Raw genomic sequence first — 24,281 nt, forward strand, 5'->3', positions numbered from 1 at the left:
GTGTGCCATTTGGGGACCCTTTGCTTTCAGTCACAGCAGTAAGAAATGGAGACGTCCCCTGGAGTGCATTCTCTACTGCAGTTCCTGTTTCCTTGTGTCCCCAAAAAGCAGGTGGCACCAGTATTTTGTACCCTATCTGTTTTCAGATTCTACTTCTCATGCAGAGACTGACTTTAGACATCAAAAGCATTTAGTAAATTGTAGTGTAGCTCCCCGAAGCTAATTCTTCCATCATACTTCACATGGGTACTTATGGTCCCTTGGAAGAAAAGACCAAAGATAACCAGGGTGTACAAAGGCAGTGTTGCTCTGGTACAAGTCCTTCTACTGTGGTTCAATCTCATCTTTGCTTAAAGCTTTCCTGTAGCAACCTGAGGTGTACATTTACAAACAGGTAATATCTCCAAATAATCTTTAAAAGGTAAATGTTATCAAATGGAGACAGGCAGAAAAAGGAAGGCTTTTACATGGAATTGTTACTGTACGAGCTAATGAGATACAGTCAAGTTCCTTGTCGAAAGCAGAAACAAATTGAACATAGTTTGTTATGCAAAGCCAAGGATAAGTGCATACTATTTTCAGTGGCAGCTTTTGTTTTACTTAATGGTTGATAATAATTTGAAGTTTTCTCCAGCTCACCTTTCTTCCCCACTGCCTCCATTGGGCACTAGAGGGACCCTGGAGTTTTCCAACCGACAGAAACATCTCAGCAATAGAGAAGCAGGAGCCCTGCCTTTCCTGGTCACCATAGCCTAGCGGTTTCCAAGGAGAAAAGGCGGCAAAAAACTGCTCAACCGGTTGTTACACATACCGAGAGACTGCAAAAATGCCACCAGGGAAAGTGTGTAAAGGGACCACAGCCATACTTTCCATTGCTTCATCATCCTCATTGGTGCTTGCAGCTCTTCCCATCATTAATAAATATGAGCTGGCTTTGCCTTGACTGCTCTGTTCGCTCAGCTAATGGTGTGACATTGGCACCCAGGCTTGAGTCACACTGTGTTTTTGAGAAATTAAATGTCTCCTTCCCCAGTCTGAAGTGACGCCAAATACCCACGTTGCCAACAATTCCAGCTTGATAAGCTGTCAGAGGAGCAGCGGTGGTTTGTTGTTACAGCTACATAGTAAGAGAAGAATATATATTGACACAAGTCCTTTTTCAGACAGCATTTCCCAGGCACAGTTTCAAATTAATCTGTTCTAAAAAGGGCTAGAGACAATGTCATTCGTTTTTCTTTTAGCAGGCAGGCAAAATTCTGTGTTTGACTTAGCAGACCTCTATATAGAGATCCATAATTCAGCGTGTCAAAGCTTTACTACAAAGCTCATTGTTTATGAGGTTATGTAAAAATCTATTTTTCCTTTGTTAAAAAAAAACTTTCCCCACTATTTCATAGGAAGATGATGCTTTTTGATCTCTGCATGAGTATTTCTAATAGAAATATGTGCATACATTTTAATATCTCTAACATAAATTGAAAGATTTTTTCCTGCCTTAAAATGTCTAGTGTCAACACTGTTGCTGAATATTTAATGTCAAGTATAATGTAATTTGACTAGATAATTATCTCAGGGAAAATGGCGAATGCCACACTGGTTTTTTTGTGTGTTTATTTTTCATCATCTTTGATGATTATTTAAATGAGAGCTGCAAGTGAATGACTAACTTCCAAGATTCACCTTCCTTCTCTCTCTGCAAGCTGCTGCTGAAAAGACACAGGCTGCTACCATGCTGCATCTGAGCTGGAGACATTGACACATGGAATATTCTGAGCATTTCTCCGGTTAGTTATCTCACCCTGCTTATCTCCAGGAGTGTTTATGAGCAGTGCACAGTTTATTTATTGTACACAGTGTCTTTCCATTAAGACATCTCTTCCACGATACCCGTCACAGTATTTGTTTCCAACAAATGTATAAGCTGTCCTTTTTTTATTTTTATTTATTTATTTATTTTAATACTCTAAGCTTTAAATAAATCTAATTTGCACTTGGATGAAGGGTAACTGTTTCTCCTTGATCAAGTCAACTGCTCATTCCCTCTTAGGTCTCTTTCTGATTAGGCTTTATGTAAGCCTGCATTCGCATCATCTAGGTGGTGAAAGGAAGGGCAAAGTCCTTGTGCTTGGAGGGAGAGTTCCACCAAGGTCTTGGCATAGCCGTGTGGGCCTTCAAGGGGAGGCACACAAGAAGACAGCAGGGGAAAGGCACTGCTGATCCTCAGGGTGCTGGGGATGCTGGTGCATGTTCTTTCTGCACTGAACGGGTGTTTTTGCTCCTGGCAGTCTGGAAGAACAACTGGCTGCAGCAAATCCAATTCCTCTGGAATAATCTCCTCGGGATGGAAATACATCACTGATGGTGAGTGTCCAGAAGAGAACATGATGGCTTTGTCCTCTCAGCAAGATCCTGCTCCCTTTGCATGCCACCAATTTACAGAAGAAATGCTAGCAGAGGGAAGAAGCAGTGGTAGGAAATTCTCCCAAACAGCTTGAGCAGGGCCTGGGAAAGGGACTGGAAGAGGTGTTCTGTAGCCTTGGCTCACAGACCTTTAGAGGGAAAGAAAATTTGCAAATGCACAAAAATACTTAATAAAATCATTTGGCATTCCCCAGTCACTTTATTGACATTATCACGGGACTGTGACGTAATCCAATGTAGTAATTGTTGAGGGATGACCATCTCCATACTGCAGCTGAAGAAATCGAAGTAACAGCCAGGCCTAGGCTTTCCTGAACCTGTGTTTTGACCACCTGGGTTAAGACTCATGAGGCCCTAAGTACAGACATGAAATATTGCAGATCACCTGCTAAAGTCCATGTAGAAAAAGAGTGCTCAGTACTCCTGAAAATCGTGCTTGGGATCAAGCTGTGTACCTAAAATTAGGGAGGCTTTGGAAAAAATATAGAGTATTCACTCAGAGTAGTGCAGCAAAATGAAACAAAACTGAAATTAACATTTTAAGTTTTTGCACTGTATTATGGATTAAAGTTTGTGTGTGTTCTGGGCAGCTGAATAGAAAGAATAGCAATATTTATCTTTAATGGATCAAAACATAGTACCTATTTAAAAAACTTTTGTCTGGCTAATACATACATGGCATACTTGGAATTGCTGATTATGATTCTGACAGACTGGCTTTTGCACATCCAGTTTTAACAAACCATTAGACTAATTTGTTTGGGAAATGGAAAAGGTAGGAGAGCCACATTTTTTGCTTTCATCTTCAGCAAAGGCAACTGAAGTGATTCTGAGTAGAAAGGGTGAGAGGAGCTGATGCGGGAGCAGCACATCAGTGGCATTGCTTGACAGATGGCTTTGTCCTTGTGTGCTTTACTTTCACCAAAGGAATACGGAAACGGTAATTGACGTCCTGAGGGGCTGAGGAGGAAAGTTCGGTTTGAGAAGCTGCTAAGTGACACAGTAATAGGACACCTTTTATCGGCGGGTTCTAGGAAATGGTTCGAAAGCTCTGCAGTACAGGGGCACAATTTGTACCCTACCAGCAGCGCAGTTTCTGAGGTGCTGTAAAAGGGGTTTTTTTTAACCTGTCTCACCATTATTCGTTCTCTTTCTCCGGAGCAAAAATAAAAAAGAGCTTGAGCTGAGGCTTGCATCATTGGAAGACCCGAATGCAATCCGGTGAGGGACTTTCGGGATGCTTTCCTACGACGGAGGGGACAACCGAGTATGGGCAGGGCAGGGGCCGGCTGTCACGGAGCACCTCAGCCACGGCCGCACCTCACCCCGCAGCCGGCACCGCGCGTCCCGCACACGTCCCGGGCGGGCGCGGGGCCCCTCCGCAATGCAGGGGCCGCTGCGGGCGGGGCGGGGCGGCGGCGAGGGGCCGGCCGGCGCTACCGCCGCCGCGGGGTCTCTGCGGGAGCGGCGCCGGGGCGGGGCTGGGGGGCGGGTCCCGGGGGCTCGCGGCGCGCAGGCGGCCGCGTCCCGGCGACAGCCCCGGAGAGCGGCGGGGCGGGCGGAGGCGGGCACGGCGGCGGCGCGCCCTCTCTCTGCCCCTCGGCGCGGCAGTGCGTCCCGGTGCCGGCAGCTGCCGCGGCGCTCAGGTAAGGACCTTCCCGAGCCGCCGCCCCGCTGCGGGCCGGCGGTACCGGCCGGGTGCGGGCGGTGCCGGAGGGAAGAAGAGGAGGAGGAAGGACGGACACAACGGCCGGTGGCGGCGCGTGGCGGGGTGGGGGCCGGCGCCCGCCGGAGGGGTGTCCGCGTGCCGCGCGGCTAGCGGCCGTGGGGCCCGTGGGGGTGGCGGGACAGGGTCGCGTGCGCCCCCGCAGCCGGGCGCGGACTCTGACAGGACGCGGCCCCGGGCCGGAGTTCGCAGCCGGGCGCCCCAGCGGAGCTCCCGGAGCGGTGGCCGGAGGTAAAGGGAGGGGGCGGCTCCCCAACAGCGCCTCTTGGGTCTTCATAGGGGCAGCCGACTTTTGCCAACTGCCTCGGAGGGTTTCGAGCATCTCTAGGCTGTAAAACCCTTTAAAGGATGTAACCTCCTGTCCTCTCCTGCCCCCACCCCTAAGCTCCTCTAAAGGGATCTGTAAGGCTGAACAAAGAACATTGTGTGAGACAAGGGGGTGCGGTGGTCGTAAGCGCTTTTAGTTTGCATCGGGGAGGGGGGGGGGCGAAAAAAAATCACTACCTGTATTGAATGGATCTGCCGCGGAGAGGAAACAACCGTGTGTGGGGCGTCTGGTAACCGCAGTGAGGCGGTGGAGAACAAAGCCTTTTTATGTAAGAGAAAATTATGCAAAACGTGCCCCGCTTGAACGGCTGCAGGTACAAGCCGTAAGCATATGCAGCTCTGCAGTGCCATTGGGCTGAATATGATCTACCAAATAAAGACTGTTTGCCTCAATTTGTTGTGTATATGTTTGAGACACTATGACCTGCCATTTTAATAAGATGCGCTTTATGAAATACCTTTGGGAAAGAAGGGGGTGTGCCGCATGCCAAGAGAGTTGCTTTCTGTACGTAAGATACCAGCATCATTTATTTCCCCATGCTAAGCAGGAACCTTCAGTTTTCGTCTGAATAAAGGTATTCTCCAAGCCATTGGTAGATTTTCATTTTGGCTTCTTCCATATAAAGTAGCAGGCTTTCACATATAAGTGGCTGTTAACATAAAGGCATAGAGTAGAATGGGATGCAAATCAATGTGTGTATTTATTAAGTTGTACTCATTCTAGGTCTCTAGCATCCTTTTCATAATTTGTCATATCTTCATGGTTGTGTCCATAAACCTTTCTCCGTCCCTTCTCACAAAAATAATTTGCTGTCCAGCATTTGTGCTCTCAGTTCAGAAAACCTGTCTCTTTTGTTTTCAGAGAAGGGTTCTTCCTTGCAAGATTGAAGCATGTATCCTTTCTATTTCTTCACATTTCCTCCCCAAACCTTTTTCATCTCCCTGTGAAAGAACCTGGCTGTTTCCACCTGTGCTGGTTTAGACTTGGCAGAGATGTCTAGACTACGGATCTCATAGCCAATGCACCCAAGAAGAGGCTCAGCTGCAGGATGTATTTATTTTCTATAGCTTCTCTCACTTCCCTCCCAAATGAATGATGTGATCACAGCATCTCAGCCCTTGCTGGGAAGAGAGAGATAATGTGCTGAGAGAGCATTACCTAGTGAAGTTACCCCTGCCATTACTTCATAGATCACTAAGAAGTGAGTCACCAACAATGAAAGAATGGGCACCTTCTCTGCCTGTGCTAAAACCTCTTGTCAAGTAGCATATGGACATTCTGGTTAAGTTTGTGCATAGGTGTGTATTTCTGCTACTCGTGTTCTGAAAGTGTCATATGTAAAATGGAGCCCAGACTCATTCTGTAGCACCTAGGTCTAGGAAATGCTGAATTCTTCACTGTGTATTTCATTCATTAGCAAAATGCCAATGATGCGCTCAGCAGTGGGCAGGACCCCAATCTTAATGTGGTACCAGTCTTCTGGAGCTCAGGTATTTACAAGTGAGCAAAACTAACACACTGGAAATCACACCAAGGGCTTGGTGAGACCATTTGGTGTGGAGAGGAAACACGCAGGTGCAGTGAGGCTTTGGGAAGGTGGCTGACTTCAACAGTGAGGTGCAGTGGCATTAAGTTCTCTCTCATGTTTTACCTAAGGGACACGATTTGGTTAATGGAACTTTACAATTTGTTGCACCCGTATTGCATATTGCCTGTGGGTGTTTGAGAGAAGCCAGAGAGCTGTCATCCTGAGAATAAAAAGTTCCTGTTCTTCAGCTGGAGAATTTTAGCACACTTTGAGCATAGAGGGCAGTTCATGGTGCTTATAACATGGTTTGTTACATAAAGCGGCACTTGCGTCCTTGATTTAGATATCTGATGTAATTGTTACGTTGTGTTATGTCAGTACCCACTTAGCTGTGCACTTTAAATATGCTCTGAGAATAAAGAAAAAGTCATCATTTAATGACCCCTGAGGTGTTGTGCCGAGGCATGAGTGATCGGATCACAGCAGTCTCTATATGAATTGCTGCAGTCTGTGGGTTAAGAATTCCCTTGTTGCTAGATGTTTTTCCAGAAGCATACCTTTCCTTTCAGCCTGTGTCTGCTGCTTTCTCTAAGAGTCACTGTTTGCTAAACCATATACCTGAATTCATGAGAGGGAACGTTTGCTCTGTGTACCGACACCAGAGTGGGTTCTGTCTCCTCCAGCCCTCGCCCCGTGCTTATTTAACACTTATCTGAGCTGTGGAAATTGCTAGAAATGTCTAAACACAGGAATGGGCGAGGGAGGCCCATTGCAGACTCTGCTGGACTATTTCAGTTGTCACCCCCAAACATGGCATGTCATACACGTGCTGGAGACAGGTTTGTTTTCTTAAAGGGGTCAGAAGAGGTAGAAGTCAACAAGAATTTAGGTTGTGAGGACTTTATGATGAGGGGTTTCAGAAAGTTACCTCTTTATTACTACAAGCTCTACAAAGTTGCAAGGTACTGACAGAACTCCTAATGTAGCTGCAGTGTCTGTGAGATCTGGAATCTGATCTGCCATGATGGGAGAAATGAATTAGCTTAAGAAAGGGTGGGGCGGGGAAGCTTTGGTGGTGGCTCTGTCCAAAGGCCTGAGTGATTTACAAATCTTTTGCCTATAGCACAGGCAGTGACTGTGCTGAGAACTGATCTGGTATAACCTTTGGCTCACAGCAAAAGAAAAAAAGCATCCTTTAGCTTTATTGAAGTTCCCTGAAGCAGCTCTCCTGCCTGCAGGACATTTGTTCCTAAATTGAAGCCTTACCTAGAAAGGGATCACGGAGTGTTGCAGTTAACATGCATGTGAATGAGTAACAGCCAGAAATTTGGAAAGACATGATATCCTGGGGTCCTGGGACCAGGTGACTTCCCAAGGGCCCTTCTAAACTGAATAGTCTGACGTTGGGGATATTTTGTTTGTGTACTACCTTAAAGTCCATGTGTGTGTTCTTGAAATAAAAAGAAATAAAATTATGCATGTACTGATATGTAGAATTGTTCCCTCAGACTCAAAGATGCTTGATTTGGTCCATCTGGATTTATTCAGTTGTTTAAACACATGCTTAATTGCCCTTGAAAGTGAGCCTTAAGCATGCTTAAAAGTTAAACATGTTTTTAACTGAAATGGAATGTTTTTTGTGAAAAAGGAGAGAGTGTAAATTCAGACTATGTGGGCTCAGTGGTGGAAAACCCTTGATGATGTTCAGTAGTGCTGAGTACCTCCAGAGAAAGCATGAAAATGAACAATGTTCCATGGAATCACTATATTGCTTATACTTCCCCAAACACACATGCACACACTAAAGGGCAGTATGGGTGGGTCTTGACATGTTTAGGGCTTTTGCTCTATGTGCAGGTGTGCTGTACAATTCTGTAGTACATTTCAGTTAATAAGAAAAAACAGAATAAGACCAATTTCTGTGGGGTGGAGCTCATTTAGAGGATTGGTGCTGGAAACACAAGTAGTTTCTTAAGTCATCTACAGCAGTAGAAGAAAAGCTTTATTTCATGGGTAGGTTTAATCACAGGTTATGCTACTGAACTATAGGAGAGTGTTTTAGAAGGAGATTTAATGTGACATTTGTAATTGCTTTCTAGGTATTGGAGGAAAGTACTGATGGATACATGGGGTTAATTTGGATTGCTGTGACCACATGGGTTGACTGTGCTAGCTGTTAAGAAGATTTGAGGTCTTGATTGACCCATTTTACTTTAACACTAATTGTTTGCTTCTGTATTAAGGAGAAAAGATGAGCTAATGCTTTTCCTCCTTATGGTTTTACACTCACTGCTGTTTTTCCCTACAGCAGCCTCACAGATGAAACTGATCTTTGTTCTTTTGTCTTGACTGGGGAGGTGAGAGGGAGCCTGTCACAATAATTAAAAATTATAATGAGACAACAGTTTCAGTGTGTCAGTTTTTGTACTCAGTATCTTGCATCTTTGTTAGGTTGGAAAGGAATTATGGTGAAAAGGTGAGGCCTGGACAACTTCCGTAATACAAATATTTATAAAATCTCTTTGTTTTCTGTAATCTATGACACAGATTAGTGCTGGTTGATAGGCTTGACCAATGTTTCTCTTTTAGCATTTTTTTAAACATGTTCTTTTTCTGACTCGCTGTGGTGTAATAAGTATTTGTTCATTTTAGCACATGGTGTCCATCTTCCAGGTAAAATATATATATGTGTATCTGTGTGTTCATATAGTATAAGGGAGACAATGGCTCTATTACTAGCAAGAGTGTTAAGTGGAGAAAATCAATATAACTGTGTTGAATTCATTGAATCTGCATCTGACTTGCACCATCTGGAAAAAGACAATGCTCCTTTCAGCTCTGTTTTCTCATTATTAAAAATCTGGGGTACTTTTTCCCCTTCAGGGGAATAATCAGTTTATACCTGCAAATTCTTAAGTTATGGATTTGTAGGTAGAATTCAGCCCCTCTGGCAAATTCTGCTCCTTTATTTACAATTTGCACTCATGGGTACGGGGATCCGAGGAACATTCCTTGTCCTGTGTTGGTCAACTCCCAGCAAGAAGCAGGAGGAGTTTTGTGTTAGTGCTTATACTAGCTATAATGCTGTTAGATCACAGTAGCTTACACTGAGTTGAGTCTATGAAATCTTTTCTGTTTGTGAAACTTGCCGTTTTGTCCCCTGAGGGAGTTTTAAAATAATTTCAATAGCTGTTTGCAAAATTAACTGGATGCAACCTCTGGGTAACAACATCCAAAAAACCCCAAACAAAACAAAACCAGCAGTCCAATCATGTCAGCTAACTTGGCAGCATTTAATTATAAGATCTATTGATTCAATTAACCCTACATTTTCACTTTATTTTCTGGAGAGAATGATAGGGGTTTGTTTCTGGTTTAAAACTAGGAGCTATCAGTTCTATTTTGAGGAACTTACATTATCTGTTAGAAGAGCTGCTTTGCTGTGCAAAACTTGCCGCTTTTCAGGAGGTTCTGATCTTGGATGCACAAAGAAGATATTTCTAAAGGAGAACATAGGCTAGGAATATTATAAAGGTTCAGAACAGAGTTAGGGTTATGCCTTTGAAAACTCCAGCCTTAGTCCACATTTGATCCAGAGATGAACAGTAAAAAGTGCTGTGGACCTTCAAAAGTGACCTGGTTGCTTTACTGCTGGGCCAGAAACCCAGATCTGCTGGCTGTGAGCACAGATCTGCATTGATTGACCTCTTTCCCTACATAGGTCAACCAGTGTTGTCCAGGCTGTGCCCAGAAGAATCCCAGCTGGGTTTGAGGTAGAGTGAAGTCTCTTTCTCTCTTTTTTGTTCTCCTCATCTTCTGTAGAAGGCATCCCTATAACTTGTTAAGCCACTGCAGGCAATTGCAAGGTGCCAGACCGTAAGTGCAAGGACCCTGTTCACCTCTGGGAAAGCTCAGAGACTGAGGGGGACTGTGAGGAAAGCCTCTTTTCTGCTGTGAAATGATCTGAAAGCATGCATTCAAAGCCTTTTCACTTTAAGGAGGGCTCAGGTCTGGATCTGAATTCTGGTTAGCTGGAAAGCTGGTTGGCTTGTTTTAGCTAACTAGCTCTTTTTGTGCCAAGTTGTTCCATTTTTTGGAGCAGCCTTTCTGTGACCACCAGGTCTGAGCAGAAAGAACTGATCCCCACATGGGGAATTTGTCTGAACTCTGGACCTGAGCCTGCATGCTGCACTGCAATGACTCCCAGCACCGACATCCAACACTTGCTGATGCTAACATCATTCCACTGTCCCCTGGCTGATTGTGGGACAAAGACACCCTGCAGCCTTTTAAAGCTCTTTTCTCGTTCTTACAGCTGCTTCCATGTGGTCTGGTGAGGTATACTTGGGCACCCATTCCATGTGGTATCACTCCAAAACCAGAGCTGCTACCTTTGTCTGAGCTACTGTGACTGTGGCTTGATGCACAGCAGCAGTGTGTTCACGTGCAGAGGGCCTCTCATTGACAAATCCGTGTCTGCTGGTGCCAGATGTGCTTTTCAGGTGTCTCAAGTTGCTCTTTGGTGACTATGCTGCAGGGCGTGGTGGGCAGAGTCATTGAGTCACAATGAAATCAATACTAGCGTTTATTTCCATCAGCAATTAATAAACATTCAAGAAGGATGAGGAAAAAATCCCAGGGCTCAAGAGAGATGCAGGGGTGAAGCTGAATGATCTGCGCAAGAAAAGAAGGCTGAAGCTTGCTCCTCAAGGGGTGGTCTGGGTGTTCAGTCATTCACATCCCTTCCTGCTTGTTGACCCGTAGTGTGGTGTGGGAGGGAATCAGAGATGAAGCCAGGTGTGCTGACCCTAAGCTGCTTCCTGACCTGCAGAATTACCGTCCTCCTTCAGCACTCCCCCACACTTGTAAAAGAAAATATGTGGTTCAGGGAGACAGCCACAAGAATAGGAGGAAGATTTCTGAATTAATAGTCAGCTCCTCCAAATTTGTATCAGAGTTGTTCTTGATTTGCAGCAGCTCAGTCAGGGCAGAGTTTGGCCCTCAGGATGCTCTTTGCAGGCTGTCAGCATGCTCAGAATACACCTGGGAGTTAGTGTCTGTGTTACCAGGAGTCCAGAGCAGATCTGGCATTTAATGTCTGGAAGGAAAGTGGCAAATTAGTTTTTGTCCCAATCCCTGTCATTTCTAACATGGTTGATTTGATGTCCCATAAAGAAAATTTGCTCCAGGAAAATGATGAAGAAACCCATAAATCAGGAGGAAGGAAATGGTATATTTATTTTTGTTTAGGGAGATAAAATATGTCTATTTCCTAGAGTAGCAAAGGGAAAGTTGGCAAACATAGGTGAGAGTAGTTTGAAAAAAAAAAAAAAAAGGAAAGCAAACAAATCTCTGGGGGTGGGGGTGAGATGGGGAAACAGTTAATAACAGGATTCATTCCAGACAGCAGGGGATAGAGTGTAGTAAATAAGAGCTTTCATTCCATGTTGTTCTGCAAAGTTAAGCTTTTCGGGGTATAGAGAGCTGGTTGTGTTTCTGAGTAAGACTTAGCAAACTATTGAATGTAAGCGTTTCATATTACCCATTGCTATCTGTTAAAGCATAGAATAAATTCATGTCTAAGACTTTGAATAAAAACATTTTGTAATATGACAAATTAATATCTATAATCTTATATTCCACATAGTTTGCCAAAATTACCAGTGATTTATAGATAATACATTCCTTTAGGTTAGATCATTTTAAATGGCATGCTACCAGTGTTGCTTGAAATACTGTCGGTGTTTTGAATACAAAATTAAAACTACTCTTAAATGTGCCTTTCAATGTGAATAGTTGAGAACTTTTTTGTGGAATGCGTTTGAAAAAAAAAAAGTGTAGTCAAATTGCATTCACTTTCAATGACCTCTAATACAAAATTGTTTCTATGGGCAAAAAAACCTGTCTTCAGTCAGGTGCTTTTTTTTTTTTTTTCCCTTGTTTTGGTTCACTCTACACTTGTAGCATCACTGTTAGCAATAAGTGGAATTAATCATATGTTGCCAAGGTTTACTTGATAATTATAGGCACTGAGAAGTTAGAAACACATTTTCTCATTTTATCATATTTATGTTATTGATTCTTCAGATGCCTGAATGGTTGTGTGTTTGTTTAGATGGTAAAGCTGGTATCAGGATGCCAGCACTGACCTGCATTGTTACCTGTAATTACCAACAGGTAGAGTGTCAATCAAGCCTTTCTCATCAGCCATCTCTGCAGCTCTTGAGTCCATTTAGAGACTGACTTTCATATGAGTGCTGATTTGTGAAGGTGCTGCCAGCATTGCTTCATGCACCCCAAGTGGCTGTGACCGTGGGGATGTTCTCTTCTCTGGTTCTTCTCAACTAAGTTTTCTTTGAAGCCCTTATCACAAGCTCAGACTTTGAGACACTGATGTAAGTCAAGTAGTAGCTGCTGAAACGATGCCTTATGCCTTGCTGTGAAATGTCTTTATGAACATGATTTTGCTTTTTGTCTTGCAGCACAACTGAATATGTACACTGCTATTTCTGAGAAAGTAGCCCTCGATTGCAACTAATTTTTTTTAAAGATGCTGACAATGGCAGAGTTTAATTGTTGGAAGGTATGTACATTCCTGAGGCAGCAGATAAAAATGCTACTGGTGGTTTTAAGGTAGATACTCCTTTTTATTGGGTTGGGTGATGAATTTTCTCTTCCAGTGGTGGAAACAGAGCAACATGGTGATAGTGAAAGCTGTACTTATAGAGTAAGTAACTTGTTTACATTTTGAATGAAGTGTTTTGGGACTGGATTTTTTTTACAGCCTATTACGAGCAGGAGGAGGGAATACATACCTGAAAAAAATATTGGGCAAACCTAATGTTTTCGATACTTCAGGACAGGAAGCTATGTTTACTACTAGAATCAGAAAGAACTGTTTCCTTGAAGGCATGGTATTGCAGAATTGGCATTATGGATCATTCCTCTGAAATACTTCTTTGTTTTGCCCTTACTGCCTTGCCACTCTCAGGTGAATTTCAGTTCTGAGGTTTCAGTCACTTGGAAGATCTGAGCTATTTTTTGTTTCTAATTCATTTTATATACTGATAGAAGCAGTCTTTTTTCTGAAGAGCGTGAAATTTTCTTCTGTATTTTAAGTTATTGCGACATCATCTCCAGTGTCTACTTGTTCCAGTGTGCAATAGAGTAAGTGATCTGTTGATTTCCCGGGATAGGCAAGAGAATGGATATTTTAGATCTAGTGTGTTTTTGTGCTTTCTCTGGCAATGTTTTGGTGACTTTCTCTCACTTGCCTAAGGGAGAGGGAAGGTCAGTGAAAAAGGAATTTTCCTCCAGTGTGGGAGTGATCTCTGGACACATTAAAAAGGCAAAAAGAGAGGTCAGAGGTATGTGTTATGTTTTTATTTGAAAAACTAGCTGTGGAGACTTGTTTCAGCTGTAGCTGGTAGGTTTGTTTTTGGAGTTGACACAACGGTAGGAATAGAATTTGCCTGTACAGGATTTCCAGAGACTGTTGAACGACAGATATAAAGAAGCAGCTGTCTCCCTATGTTGCCCTCTTTTTTCCCATCCAAACATGATATAAGCATAACTTTTCTTTCAGATTCTGTTCCTCTCATGCCTTGACAGTTGGGAAGTCTGGTGTATTTATTGTTTGCTCTACTGCCCTTACCTGCAGGCAAGGCATGATCTAGATTAAAGTGTAATCCTCCTAGATTAGTAAACAAGCCCTGCCCCATGCCTGTGTCACTGAGCAGATGAGTAGCTCTTTGAAGAATGTTTTGAGGCTTTTGAAAATAGTTTATAGCAGAAGCTTTCCTTTTAAAAGATATTAAAATATGTAAGTAGTCAAAGGAGCAAGCAAGTGTGCCTCAAGAATAAAGATACTGTGTTTCTAGTCGTTTGTTAATATTTCTCTTTCCACCATGGATTTACTTTGCAGCTGAATTTGAAAATCCTTAACAACTGACAGTGGTACTGGGCAATTTCCCCTTCCAGTGTAGCTCTGGCTGCATTTATTTGTCTCTCTCTTTTCATTTGTTGCTTTTCAGTTTCATCACTCATTTTACATTGAAGCGTAGCTCTGGGCAGAGGTCTGTATAAATAAGAAACCCATTATATAAATGCAACCATGGAAAAGGAACCTCTGATAATCTCCTGTTACATTTTGCAGTGGCTCCACTGCTGGGTGCTTTGTTTATGCCCGAGCCTGGCAAAGCAGGTTCCTGGCTGCTCGTGCAGGGTAGACATTTTTGCCCTGTGTCTCTGCTGAGCAGTAGCAGTTGCTGCTTCTTATCCTACTAATTCCTGAGGACAATGGGAGCATCAAGCCTGACTCTCCAGAACTCCACAGCATGGAGTCCCTTTCCATACACTGAAGGAGTTACGGGGCCTTTTTTCTCTTTGCTGTAGCAAAAGTCGGTTTTCCCTACCCTGTTTGAGAAATATCAAGACAATTTTGCTGTGTGTGTTGACCAACCCTTGTACTTGTATATAACCATTCTGAAACCATTCCTGAGAACTGACTACTGCAAATGCCCACATAAATGTTTGCTGCGTTTAGCCTGAAAGGCAAGATGCTTTATGCAAACTAAAGCTTAGTGTGATAGTGGGAACCAAGAGAAGCCTTCCAGTTTGGTCGTCTGGGATGTGGTCTCCTGGCAGCCAAGGCTTATCTCAGCGGGTGCTGTGGGGTTCTGTGCTCCTTGCTCCCATGATGCCTGGTCCTTGCCTGACCCCATGGGAGGCCAGCTCAGGACGCTGAGCCAGGGCAGTGCTAGTGCTGTGCAAAAATGACTTACTTTCTATCAGTCCAGCTCCCTAAAATGCTCCAGGCATTGGTGAAGGGGTGCGGCAGGAATGTATATCAGAGAGCTGGAAGGCATTAACCTGTCCGAAAGACATGGATTTTAAGGAAGTTAATGCTCCATGTTGAAAATAATCATCACAGGATCTAACCTTCCTGAGTAGGTTGTGTTGTTCACTAAAATACATCAAACTGTGCTGGTTGTGAATCTTGCCTAGTACTTTTAAAATCACCTGCTTTTATATAAATGATCCTGTTCTAAAAAACTGTCCTCTTACCTTTTTTCTTTTTTTGTGGTGGTGAGTGAAGGACACAAGACAGGGTTACAGTGCAAATGCTGCACTTGGCTCCCTTCCTATTAACAGTCAGAAATACACTTGGTGCAGTCTTTTACTGGTAGTTACGGGGAGATATGTGTGGTAATAAACAGCTCTTTTAGGCTTTCTGCTGCCTGCTCTGAACGCTGCTGTACTGCAGCTGACTTGCTTGCAATAAAGCCTTTGCCTGTGTCTTTAATGAAGGACTGTCCTGAGGTAGAAATTGCCTTCCTTGGCATTAGAAGAGGAGGAGGGATGTGTGTTGTGAGGAAAAGCTAAGCCAGGAAACACCTGGCAACCAGATGGCCCCTAGCATGCTGCATCATACCCACACCTTCATTAAGGATTACTGTGGCTGTCTCTGGGTAATAGATTTAGAGGTTTGGGGTCACAAAGATTTAGAAAATTGTAGCCAGTCACAATTAAACATAAGTTATTTTTAGAGTACAAAGAACTGAGCTGAGCTGGAAACTGAATTAGAGCTACTTGAAATGTTAAGGCTTAAATACTATGGGTGGTATTTTTTTGGTGGCCAACAAAAGAGTCCACGCACTTCAGTTAGAGGCACAAAGCAGCCCAGGGTGGTGGCAGGTGGGCTGGAGACAGCAGAGCTGTGAGTGATGGTAGTAACAGGGAACCGGTATTATTCTGCTTCCCGAGGACAGCTGGCATTGTGTGCTTCTCTCTGAATATTTATGTGTGTAACAAACAGAGGTTGCTCAGACCATCAGTAGGATAGGACTGTCTGGTTTGCACTGTGACTTGTAGAAGCCTGACTCAGTATCTTACACCAATGGTCTAACTGTATTTAATTTTGTTTTATATTTCTGCTTCAATGTGCCTGCAATCTAGAAGGGGCAAACTCGAAGGTTTTTAAATTTTAAAGTAAATTAGGAGATTGTCAGTAGGGAAATAGAGATCTGGGAAGAGCTGTGCTAGCACACAAACCCTTCATGTGTTAGTGACCAGTCAGCAGCGGCACTTGGTGGCATGTGGTGGGTCACGAATTCAGCCTTTCTCTGTGTGGGGGCACAGAAGTGAGCATGAGTAAATTGCTGTCCCTCCAACATCCTCTGTACTCACCTGCTCTGACAGGTAAAAGAGGCATGGCAACACTGAGATGTGTGGGTAGATCTTGGCTGTCTTGCTGCTGTGCTGGAAGATGGGAGCTGCCCCTTCTTGAGGGAGTTGTTTCTGTGAATCATCGGCTCTTGTTTCCTGGCTCTTGCTGAATCTGGGACCGATCGATACCATCTTGTGCTGCTAACCCACTCATTGCCCTGCTTGGAAAGGTGTTTAGGTACATTGTGGGAATAAGAACCAAAGAAGAAACTTTGCTAGTCCAGGGGCCGTGTGAACTCTGATTGCCTTCCTTACAAATGCTTTGGGGCATCCGCAGGAAGCTTGAATGGGTTGTTCATTACTTCCGTTCTTATGACGTTGATGAAATGATAAAGCCATTGCTGGCTCTTACCCTGTATATACTTTGAGCAGCTTCCTTGCCAACAGCATATCTCTTGTCTCTTTTAGATGAAAATGTTGATAAGCACAACTTGAAAACACTTATTATTGAAATATCTTTTTAATTACTTGTTAGTGTTAATATCAAAGCCTATTGTGAATTTCATGCAGTGAGTTCTGAAGAATCCATCTCAAAAAAACCTTGGTTTAAATATCACTTCAGTTTTTAAGACTATTACCTGTGGGGTTGGTTCTGCAGCTGAGATCCTTGTTAAAGATGAGCTAACTTGCATTATGCAATTAAAGTGTTTGTATTTTATTAAAGACAAGCCAGTGACACCGTACCACTTTATATGGGGCACCCACATGAATATGGAACAACTTTCTTGAAAGGGTGGATCATTTTGTTCAGTAAATCTTTTCATTTTCTAATCTCTCTGAATCTGAAAGGCTATGTGGTATTTCTTATTTTACTATCAGGAGAGGAAAAATAAATCTTCTCAGTTCCTGAAAGCTACTGCCTCAGGTTAGGCAGTCCTTATATTAACAGTTTGTTGCTCAGAGAGGCTAGAATATCCTTTTGTTGTGCATTGATGGTGTCTTCAACCAGTGCAAAACCACACAGCAGCAACTTGGAAAGAAAGGAGGAACGTGCCTGAAGGATTTACTGTGCTACTGTTGGTTTTCCTCTGAGAGGAGCCCAGCTGTCTTGAAGCTGAAATTAAAATGTAAATCCCAAAATAGGCATAATTAGGGTACTTCCTTTTGACAGTGTCTGGTGCAGGCAGCTTCAGTTTTTGGGGGTATGTGGTTTTTTCAGTGAAGAAATGTTTGAGTAGTAACTAAGGGAGGGAATTATTAGCAATTGCATGTGGTGTTGATGCTCTCCGGCTTGGGAAAGTTGTGACAAAGAACAGAGCACAAGTTCTTTTTCTCCCACCAGTCCTGATGCCACTGTGTGTAAACCTGATGAAGACTTGTACTTCTGAATGTACAGAATTTCTGCTTCAGTAATGCATTGATAGTAAATGAGCAGAAGGTGCTGGTATGGACCCTTTCGTAATTTTGTACAGCATTTTGCAGAATCAGGATGGAGAGCTCCTGTGGTGTCTCATTTTGGGGGGGCTGTCACGGGCCCACTAAAGTGCTAAAGGCCTCTGTGAATTGGGCTGCGAGGCGGCTTGCCCTTGATAGGAATCTAATTATTTTGTCTCTGCTGGACTTGGGGTTTGACCCTGAAAGTAGCATATTTTGCAGAAACAGTGAAAGCAGAAAACCAGGCACTATACCCTCATTTTTGTTGGGGAGTTGGAGTTAATTGCAGCACGGTGTGGAACCTTCTGGAGAGCTGAGCATGTATGCTGTGATAGAGAAAATTGGAGCTAAGTTTTGGTTGGAATGGGCCTGGAGAAGCAGGCTGGGACTCGTTCCCAGGTGAAAGCTGAGTGCCTGTAATGTTTGTTGTTCTTCTGTATTAGGGTTTTGGCACTTGCTTCCACACAGCTGTTGAGAATGTTGTATGTCTATGTAAAGGTGGTCAGAGCTGCGTGTGTATGTCTGACAGCTTTGGCATATTTGTCTGATGGGTGTTTATCTTCTTTTTCTTGTTTCTTTATCAGTATTTTCCCCCTCTCCCCCCGAAGACTTGCGTAATTGTGTAGGGAATGTTAATGACAGAATAGTTTCAAGACTCCAAACTTATACCCACTTGAAAGTAGTAATTATTGTTTATAGTATTACATTGCCTAGGGGAAGTGGTGAAGTACTTTGCCCTTTTGGGAGAAGTTTGATACAGACATTCATGATCTAAAGAGATCTTAAATGGTCTTGAGTTTTATTGCTAAGGCCAGCCTAGAGTTTCAAACCAGAAAAAGACCCTTTTCAGCCTGGCTTTTTAACAGTGTTATGAAGTGGTGCTGTGTTTGATTTAATCAGGATCCTGTACATTGATGTTTAATTTTGATGGCTCAGAGACATGAATAATGTTTAGAACAGTGCTTTAAAATAGTGTTTTTTTCACATTGTCTAGCTTACACATTAAAACCCCCAAACTACTGAGGCAGAAAACAGCAGATGTTAGTTTTCCATACTAAAAAAGCTGTAGTTCAATTTTGGTTTTGTCATTTAGATTTTTATGGTGACAATTGGTAAAACCATGCTGTTTGTCAGATGGAAAAGTACATCTTTAGAAAATGTCATTTGAGATACTGGAAAATGCCTGACTGAGCTAATGCTGTCACTTATTCTAAGCAGATAGCTTCGATACTTTCTGTGGTCTCCTAGAGTCATATAATGGTCTACTTTAATTCCTGTATTTGTGAATCTTGAGCTATGACTCAGTGCTTGCTTGATTTTTTTTTTTTTTTTTTTAATTTGGGGAAAAGACTGGACTAGAGATGACTTTCCAGAAAGGTCTAATCCTGAATCTGACAGAATTTTGTGGAGAGTTATTGCATTTTGGTGAAAGTTTTAAACCAACTCCAGTCTTTTACTAGAGAATTATCCCTGTTTCATTATGCCATCTGTTAGTTACCAAAAATTCTTCAGGATATTTTTTTTTCTTTCCAAAGTGCTGAGTATATCAGATTTTCTTGCAGAACTGAGTTGCATCCCTGTGAAGTTCCTAAGACTTTTTCATACTGATCAGTATAGATGCCCTTCAGTAAAATTTCCATTGTACATCCTTACTTTTAAAAATATTTATGCATGTGCATATGTATGTGTACACATATATAACTCCACTGAGATGAATGGAACTTCTTATATAAATACTACTAGAGTCTAGTATTTGGACCGTGTCAAATAGAAATAGCGTCAACAATAGGGGCATTACTGTCAATAGACGAGAGTTGTCACCTGGACAGTTTCCAAGTGAAATACATTTAACTGCAATCAGTGTTACTTCATTCAGCTTTGTACTGATGCACATGAATGACTCTGAGTCCTTCTCCATACTACATTAGCACGCTAGAGCAATAGCTTCTCCACATATAAAAAAACTGTAAATAGGAAGCTTTTCCTATGACAGTAATGACTTCTGCAGTAAGAATAATGTAGTACTGTAAGAAAGAAATAAAATATAAGGAACATCTTTGGATAGTCTGTCAAACATGGCGTGTAATAGTGTATATGTAATCTCTGTCAGTTCAGTGGAAAACTCTAAAATATGAAAAATGACAGAATAAACTGTGCATGCATGTTGAATATTCGTCTTGTAACCATCTTTATAATCAACGGACAACTTACTTGCCATGCTGACACCTGGGTGACATCTATCGTGTATACTGATAAGTGTGCTCCTCTTCCCTCAGTGGCTTGGTAGCATTTTCGGTTATACAAAGTGCAACTGTGGAGATCTTAAAGGGAAGCAACAGATTTTGTTTGTTGCTCTGCGAGAAGGAAAGTTCTGTGATCTGTTTCCCATTGCAGTGGGAGAAGTTATGCAGTTGTAAGCTGGTTGTCAACAGACTGATGTCAGCCTCAGTTGTGAATCTCAGCTTCTTCACTGACAATTTTATTGTCCTTTAGGAAGGTAACTGTCATGGAGGACTTCACCAGGGGCCCTGGATAGTGGATGGGGACTGGAATTTCAGTATGAATTCAATAGGAGTGCCAGAAAAAAGGATAGGAAAGTGATGATATGTGATTTAGATCCTGTTTGATTCAATGAAAGGAAGCATGCATTATTAATTAGCATCTTCCATTGAAATAGTTTCAGAAGGTAGATTGTGTTGTAGGAGAACCCATAATCATCACTAATACAACCTGACTCCTACGGAGACATAATTTACTCAGAAGAAATAAAGGATGTAAAGTTAGTACAGCACCCATTTTATAAGAAGCCCGTAGCTTTTGTTAATTCCTTACAAAGCCCATGGGAAGGACAGTGACTTGAATGAGATTGTTTGTGATTTGCAGATTTTTTTTCCTTTTTTTTACTCATTACATCGATCAAAAATAGTAAATTTGCCATAACTTTCTAGAGTGCCCTACAAGTGAGCTGCATATAGCCCTCACTGAAGATTGCGGATTAATTGCTGATATATGGGAATTTATGAAGGGATTCCTTGGGGACCAAGGGCAGTGTGTAACAAAAGAAGTGGCCTGTCAACTCTACAACATCTTTCTTCAAAGGGGAGAAAGTGCAGATCCTTTAGTGTTGCTTGTCAATCATTGCATGTAACTTGTGTCAGTGATTTTTGGGGAGGAGGAAGGAGGTTTATGACCCATTTGGGTCATGAACATAGGTAGGCAAATTCATGCAAATACATAAGTTCTTACATATGCATGCACAGAGGTGAGGAGTCATGTTCTGTATTCTACTGAAGTAGCAGGCAGAGACAGTTTGTGCTGGGTCAGAATCTTAACTGACATTTCTATTTACTCTTTCTTTGTATGGTGTTCTGTGGACTAGATTCTGCAACAGTTGAGCCCAGACTGTAATCTCTGGAAATCTTGTTATGCATGTGGTAGAATTATTTTCCAGTAAAAGAGTTAGCAGGCTTTATAAGTCTTGATGTGTCAATGGAAGGTCACCTGCTTAAAATGCCACCAAACAGGATTTACTGTTTAGGTGTAAGTGAAGTCTGTGCCTGAATTACTTGTTAGCTATTAGTTGATTTTTAGTTATTGTATTGGAGTTTAATTTTTACATTTTTTCCAGTTGGACCCAAAATATAATTTTGGGTGTTTTTTCCAGTTGTGATTGAGGCTGTAGTCCTCTAGTAGAAACCAGGTATCTGTGGCATCAACACGTGCATGTGAAGTCACAGGCTCTTCCTTAGGTGTAAAGACGACTGTGCTTGTAGGCTACATTGATTAGCACCTGAAGTGTGATTGTGTTTACCAGTGTGATTATTCCCTCTGCTGCCCTTTGAACAATTCACACCCTGCTGTGGCACTGTCAAACCTATCAAGCCTTTGGGGCAGAATTCATCCTTTGGCACGTTTGAACTGAGCATTTTGTCTGCATCCTGCTCCCCTGGTCCTGGGCTTCTGTGTTTAGTTGTGAGGTAGGTGATTGTGTTTGGCTGTTTGGTTGAACTGACAGTTTGCCAGCAAAGGCTGACAGAAATAGCAGTCACCTCCTCTGCCCAGCCTCCCTAACTAGTGTGGGCAGGCAGGAGAGTGCCTTCTTCTGGGGGAAGCAGCACTTCACAGTTCCTCTGTCCTGCAAGGGTCTCTGGGTGGTTTTATTATTTCCTTCATGGTTTCAAGCTCAAGAATATTACTCTTGCTATAGGCTCTTAATGCCCTAATTCTCTTTCCAGCTGTGCTGCTGATAGCACCATGTGCTGCCCAAGAACCATACAGACCTCTGGATTCATGAATGTTCACCAGTTCATATCATAAATGTTAATCCCATGAGCCAACTCCAATCAGCAGCTGAATTGGGGCCAGACTTATTAGGGGAACCACCAAGTCTCTCTTTGAATGCAGGACCCATAAAGGAGAAAAGGGCAGGTCTTAAATCAGTGTATGGTTTATTTGTTTTTATTTTCTCAGAGGCCCTGAAGCAATGTAATGCAGGTTTTTCAACGCTGACATCACAAAATACTGAGACATGCTGCCAAGTTCATGTGGGTGGAGAAGAAAGGAGGTGTTCTTGATTCTTATAAACACTTGTGCTTCTGTTCTCAGGGAAGAAAAAAGGAACAAACTTTCCTGATAATCCCCTGAGAATGTAAATGCCACATGAGCATTTTGGCTAATGGCAGAAATGCAGGAATAGCATTTTCTGTGCTGTCTTCACTGGTCAATTGTGTCGTAGTTACGTAAGTTGTGTTTTATCAACTGCAGCATGTGTATCAAAAACCACTTGGAGAACTCCATGAATCAATTATCACCTCCTCACAATTTCCAGCAAAATTACTCATACTCACAGTTGTTCTGAAGAGAACGTTCAAATATTCTGCATCAAAGCACTGAAGTTGCATTCTTTTGCCTGTAAACTAAGTATGTTTGTTGTTCTATCTCTGATGTTATTTAGGTTGCAAAACCTGAAAATCAGCATGAACATGCATCATTTTCCTAGGAAAGAATCTCAATTTTTTTTTTTGCAATTATGTTACTTTTTGATAGGGGGAAGATTGTTGTGCTGAAGTAATCCTTGGTGAAGCTTCATTTATCTTAGTAGATTGCAGAGAAATTAACCTTCACACTTATATTTACATTGTCTATGGTGTTCAGCATGGGAGGGATGCTTGTCACCAGTTTACGTAAATCATTTGCTTTATAACAGTGTATTGACCAGCCCTATATGGTGTTTTCTTCATGTAATCAAATTTAAAGCAGATGTTTTTCATTCAGATCTTTTGTGTATGGTAGTCAAATTATGACACATATAAATAGTGTTCAGGTCATTGCGAATTCCTTAAAAGAGCATGGACAGTCACCTTTTGAATATTTGGCAGTGCACAGTGTGGCCTGGAAATGGAGACACTTTAGAGGCTCCTCAGTTTGATTCTTAGCAGAAGAGGCTTAGAACCTCTTGGACTCTTAGTGCTGTTTGGTTTGCGTGCCTTTTATCCATCGTTAAGAACTTGTGCTCTTACTACACTGATACAAGATGGCACTTTAAAGATGCTCTGTAGGTTTTATTAATCTTGTTATCAAGTGCACTATACATAAAAAGAGCACTTTGCTGTTCCAAAGCTCTGAGACACTGCAGGGCTGGGGCAACATTACTTGGAATAATAATGACCATCTCAGTTCCTGGCAAGAAAAGGAAGGGGATGTGGAAAGAAAACAAATCAAAAAATCTAGCCTCAAATGGAGCAGAGGACACAGTGTTTAACATAGAGCAGTTTGGATGTGTGACTCTGGAAGGCTCACCTTATGTTGCATGTCTCTGTTTATGGAGGGGCGAATTAAATTGGGCAGTGACTTCAGCAGAGTGGAATGTGAATAGAGGAACGTATTTGGGTTTGCCTCTTTTTGCATGCTTAACCTGAACGTGCTTGCAGGTGGAAGCTGTTTAGCCGTGGAGCTGTTGATCCCAGCAGGGAAAACAGCTTGCTCTACTAATCACTGGGGCAGGTAGTAGACTGCTAAATCTTGTTTGCTTTAATTGGCCTAGTAGTGCCTTTGAATCAGTGGGACTAGTGTGAATAATGTATTCAAGATTTGTCCTGGTATCTTCATTGTAGGCTGTAGGTCTCACAGTGTAAACAATTAAATTACTGTAGATGAAACACCAGAGAGATTGGTCTTGGAGTCCCTTGGGGATTGCAGAATTGCAGATTAGCTCCTTACAGTTTACTTGATCAGAGTATGTATGTATTTCTTCAGAAGACATTATCCAGTGAGAAAAGTTCATGAAGCGGCTAATTGGAACTGAGGTACAGCTGGGACTCTCAGCTTCCTTCTGAGAGTAGCAAGCTCCTGTTTTGTGTTTGTGTGCTATGATGTACTGATATTAATACGTAAGGACTTTACATTTAATGTTCAGCAGGGGCAGATAGGCCCAAAACTCCTCAGTACTTGGTATGGAGGAAAAAAAATTATTAGCTTCAGATTCTTTCCCAGAAATCCCAGCAAATGATGACTTAACATTGCACATGGGTCAGAATAACTGTGCTGATATGGTGCTTTGTAGATAATGTGGTTTGCTCCCAGTTTCCAGTGTGCTCTTCTTTCTTCTTCATGCTATAATTAATGATGCAAGAGATATTATTGTAAATGTTACTTTTCTTCCAAAACAAAAATTTTTA

The 24,281-nt window shown here is 42.4% G+C and overlaps 1 protein-coding gene across 43 annotated transcripts in view; it reads left to right on the forward strand.

Annotated features, from left to right (window-relative positions):
* Window positions 1-3,923: 3,923 nt before the first annotated feature.
* The window catches only part of MAP2 (microtubule associated protein 2), a 225,915-nt gene continuing 205,557 nt past the window's right edge, over window positions 3,924-24,281 (forward strand). For 38 of the 43 annotated variants that reach the window (XM_071811218.1, XM_071811220.1, XM_071811216.1 and 35 more), the window contains exon 1: window positions 3,924-4,067. The gene's annotated coding sequence lies outside the window, so the exon portion shown is untranslated. Of the gene's footprint in view, window positions 4,068-12,485; window positions 12,587-24,281 lie in introns of all 43 variants that reach the window. The other 5 variants (XM_071811223.1, XM_071811222.1, XM_071811221.1 and 2 more) reach the window with 2 other exon arrangements.

This window comes from Patagioenas fasciata, chromosome 7 (assembly GCF_037038585.1).
Source record: "Patagioenas fasciata isolate bPatFas1 chromosome 7, bPatFas1.hap1, whole genome shotgun sequence".
Classification (NCBI taxonomy): Eukaryota; Metazoa; Chordata; class Aves; order Columbiformes; family Columbidae; genus Patagioenas; species Patagioenas fasciata.